The sequence below is a fragment of the Antechinus flavipes genome, chromosome 5 (genome assembly GCF_016432865.1).
Source record: "Antechinus flavipes isolate AdamAnt ecotype Samford, QLD, Australia chromosome 5, AdamAnt_v2, whole genome shotgun sequence".
NCBI lineage: Eukaryota > Metazoa > Chordata > Mammalia > Dasyuromorphia > Dasyuridae > Antechinus > Antechinus flavipes.
In genome coordinates, this window is record NC_067402.1 from 217,273,063 (window position 1) to 217,278,165 (window position 5,103).

Here is a 5,103-nt window from a genome sequence, read left to right on the forward strand (position 1 = left end):
CCTAAAATCCTTTCTAAACATGCCATGCTATGCCATGCTATGCCAAGGCAGCCTCTGCCCACTGGATAATATTCTTTTCCAGTGTTATCCTCTTTATCCTCACCTATTTCCCTAACAAGACTTTTTGCCTCTCTGTCAGGATTTCTAATCTTACTTCCCAATCCCTATAATAAACCTCTTTTTTCAACCTAGGTTTTTGGGTATAAATTCCTTTATAGAAAATCCCTACACTGCCAAAAGGGGGTTCCCCAAAACTCCCTACCCTTGCACCAAATCTCAAGGGAGTAGAGGGGAGCCAAACCTCTCCATTTGGTCCCCTGAATCCCAAACCTGCCACTAGACCTTATCATTTAACTCCGTGACTACCAGAAACCCTAATCTCATTTTGGTTTCCTAAATCTAGACCTCATCATTTGGTTCCCTATGAAAGGAACCCCAAAACCTAAACCTCATATTTTTGGTTCCCATACCGGGAGCCCCCAAAACTAGCCTTCACCTCATCATATAGACAATTCTTTTGAGCATTTGATTAGCATAGTAATAAATAACTGATTCAGGTAGTATTTTCATTTTATTGGCTTGACCTACCCATGAACAGGTAGATTTTCTCCAATTTATTTAGTGTCTTTTTCCGCAAAAAATTATATTCATATAATCCCTGGGCAAATCTTGGAAGACAGTACTCCAAATATTTTGAATTTGCTGCCTCTCTCTCTCCAGATGGTCTTCCTAAGTTTTGTTGTAGATATGTGTATGTATGCATATACATATGTTATATGTATATATGCATGCATATATGCATATATTGACATACATATGTTTTTAGATAAACAGATTAATGCTGATGATTGATATGGATTTATTTTATACCCTGAAACTCTGCTGAAGTTAATAATTATTCCAATTAATTTTGGTTAATTCTCTAGGGTTCTCTAAATATGCCATCATAACAGTAAGTTGATGGAGAGTAATACAGTGGCTCTTGGATAAGGGTTCCAGTATTAGGTCAAGAGTTGAATTAAATGGTTTTTATAGCTCCCTGCTGCCTCCAGGATAAAACACAAAATCTTAAAGAGTATGCAATTGTCCTTGGTCTCTTTCCAACAGAAGTAGCATTATCATTCAAATTGTCAATAATCATTTATCAAATGCTAACCAATTTGGAAGGTTCAGTGCTGATTGCTGGAGATACAAAGAAAAAGCAAACCAAGCCCCTCTCCTCAAGGAATTCAGCGCTTAATGAAAGAAACAAGAGGTAAACAATTATGTACATATATCTAGAATAAATGGAGAAGTGCTATTTATTCTGATAGCTTTTACCCATAAACACATAGTTCACCTCTATCTCAAATTCTAAATTCTCTCATTTAGACTAATAAGAAAAATTCTAGGACAAAAATCCGTAGGAGGAAGTCCAAAGCTCTTTTAGGCCTTTTGGGAAGTCTTTTTTGTGTGTATGTGGACATAAACATGAAAAGTCAGAAATGTGGCTGGACCAGTACAGATAATTAAAATCATCAGGAGATAACAGGGAATGCTGACATGAACTAAATATAGTGAGGTGGCCCGCAGACTGCAAATCCAGTTATTAAGAAGTTTAGATGTTGTAAGAGGATGGACCACTGAAAGCAACATATACTTGCCAAAAGCATTTTTGCTCTTTGTTCTAAAGAGCTGGGCACTTGGAGCTGAGAATTTCTTGCTGAAAAGATAAACAGTCTCTGAAGAGGGGAAAAAGACAGTTTACTTGAGAAGGAAAAGCTGAGATTTTTTTTTCTCTCTTAGAAAAAACTTTGTTGTTCCAAGGCTAAGATAGAATCACTTGTTTGAAGGAAACATTTCTTAAAAGACTCTGGCTTTGAACTAAAAGATCATGACAGATGGAATCCTGGAGGCAAACAATTCTGCTCAAATCGGGAGCTAAAAAGAGCCACCTTCAGCAGAACAGCCTATCCAGTGAAACAGCCCCTAGCAAAATGCACATCTCTGTTGGATTTCGAGCATTGTCTTGGAAAAACTACATGTCCAACAGACTACCAAAGATCGAGCAGAGCAGTGCCCAGTGCAATCCAGCAGGAGCACATGGCATCAAGAACCCTCTACTGTCAGAAATCTATACTGCCTTTTCAGCGATGTGGCTCTTGGCCATATTTTCCCCTACACATAGCCCTACAACGTTGTCATTCTTGTTCTACAATTTGTCTTGTCTATTTTTAACTCCATTTGGGGTATTCTTGGCAAAATACTGCAGTGGTTTGCCATTTCTTTCTCCAGCTCATTTTACAGATGAGGAAACTGAGTTAGAGACATCCAGGGTCATGCAGCACATGTCAGAGGCTGGATTTGAACTTGGGTCTTCCTGACTTCAGGCCCAGCACTCTATCCCTTGTGCCACCCAGCTGCCCTATACACTAGCATTCCTTACAAATGTGTTCTCCCATGTTGTCCTCCTTCTTGTTGGGTTTTCTGGAGGTCTCTGGGGCAGCCTTCTTTTCAGTAATCACCCCGAAAATAGCCAAAGTCCAAACCCTTTGTTATCTCCTTCACAATCTAGTTTCTTTGCCTCAGGCCCGGACCAGCTTTCTTGAAGTCTTGGTTTCAGTGGAGAATTGAAGGAGGAGAGCACCTGCCACCACAGTGATGTGAGATGGAGTGAATGAATCTGTCTCTGAGTTGGAGGGCTTGTGCTTCAGCCTCCAGCCACCACAAAGGTGGACGAGGGAATGTGTCTGTTTCTCAGTCTCTGCTGGCTGTTATATGCTCTATTTTAATTACATTATCATAGGTGTGAATCTTGTGGAACTGAATTAAGTACTAAGTACATATAAATAGAGAACTGTTAAGCACCATCCTAAACTAGGTAACGATTGTCTTATCAATTCCACTGACTTAGCACTTTGTGAGAATCCTTGTTTCAAGTACAGAGTTCTGGCCCATAACACTCCCACACAGGCCCTAGCCCTGTGCTCCCTATATATGCACTCTGGGGACACCTTTCCTACTACAGTGCTTCTCCATATTCAGTCCCTACAGGTGTCTGCTCTTCACCACCAGCTCTGGGTATATTTGAGGAATAGTGGGCCCCAAATTTATGAAGAATGTTTTATTGCTACTGTTCTCACCAGACCATTTCACTAAATGCTTTTGTTCTAAACTAAGACCCCTTTCCAATAAAGGCAAACACATTGAGGTGGGGATCAGAGGGAGGGAATATGGAACCAGAGTACCCTGAACCTGGAATAGCAGTCTCTGACAGAGGAACCCTGACATGGCTATAGGGGGATGTTTCGCAATTCCACAGCAAGTTGCACAGACCAGGGCAAAACAAGGAAGGTGATTCATAGGAACCCTACAACTTCTACAAAGTCACCAAGTTAGATTCTGAGCTGGGTCTCCAATTTTTTTGTGTTCTCATGGTCTTCAACACAGCAGCTGCACAGACAAGGAATGGGCAGAATCTTTTCCTCTTTGACAAGTGGTCATATCAAGGACTCAAGGACTCCCATTTCAAAAAGTACTTGAGGGCTCCCCTACCTTTCAACAATACTCTTTTTTCTTCTATTAAATAAAATGCCAACTTCTTTGGTTGTTTTCAGTCACATCCTACTCTTTTGGATCCCATTTAGGATTTTCTTGGCAAAGGTACTGGAGTGGTTTGCCACTGCCTACTCCAGATTATTTTACAGATGAGGAAACTGAGGCAAACAAAAATTAAGTAACTTGCCCAGGATCACACAGTATGTGTCTGAAGTCACATTTGAATTTAGAGGTTCAGCATTTTACCCACAGTGCCAAATAGCAACTACTAGTTCTTAAGCGTCAAAGTTGTTTCATAAATGAACACACCTCCTTTCTCTCAATAAAGTAGCACAAAATACATCTAAGAATACAGAATATCAAAGAGAAATGAAGATAAGATGTACAGCACAACATTATGGTATGGTTTGGGCTATCTGTATTTGAATTGCAACACACTGGAAGTTGCCCCAAAGTGTGTACATTTTACAGAAATCCTTGATTATCTCAGACAGCTACAGGCCATAGTAATGACTAACTGAAGATCAGAGACCCCACACATATTCTATTAGGCACTGGACAATGTGATACAGTGGGGAAAACACCAGCTATGGAGCCACAAGACACGGATTTGAATTCTGACTACTATTGACTACCTATGTGACCTTGGGCAAGTCAAGTTAACAAAAACTGACTAAATGTTTACTGTGTGTCAGGCACTGTGCTAAGCACAGAGAATATAAATACAAATAGAAAAATAGTTAAGAAAGGCAAGTCATTCAATTTCTGTCTCATTTCCTTCATTTGTAAAAAGAGGGAATTGGATGATATGGCGTTTGAGATCCTAATTCTAGACCTCTGGAACACTTAAAAGTACACCAATTATTGTTTCACTCAACAACTACCTGAAGGAGATAAAAAGAATTTCTAAATAATCCCAATTCTTCCAATCATTTCACTTATTTTGTTATGGAACTGGATTTTAATTTTTTAAGGGACATCTTATTCACTTCATTATTTTTCAAGTCCTAAAATTAAGTAGAATCTACTAATTTACTAAATGAGAGAGGAAAACATAATTCAAGTTGATTATAGTGAAAAACCCACTTTATTCTGCAGAGGACTTAAATAACTCACTCAGGGGTTTGTCATCCTATATTACTGACATTTAGGTACATGGATTTGTACTTCTAGAATCCAAATTCATCATCAACAAAGCCATGAATAAATCCTAGCATGTTGAAAGAACATCCCTCACTCCTTTCCTCTCTTTAACCCTGTTTAGATTTATGAGAGGAGTCACATGGAAAAAAAAAACAAAGCATAAAGAAGTTCTGAGGTGAAGAGAAGCTCACAAGATTGATCTCAGTTTTATCAATAAAGATGTGAAGTGCTCAGATGGGAGGGTGAAGGCGTAGAGACATGAGAAACTTAAGGAGAGGTAAGGAATAGCTTCTGGGGGAACCAGTCCAATAACATGATTACTCTTTCAACTTGTAAAATAGAAATTTTACCCACCTCACAAAAGGTTTTAAAACACTTTTTTTTTTATATAATTCCAATTATTAAAGAACACTACCACAATAG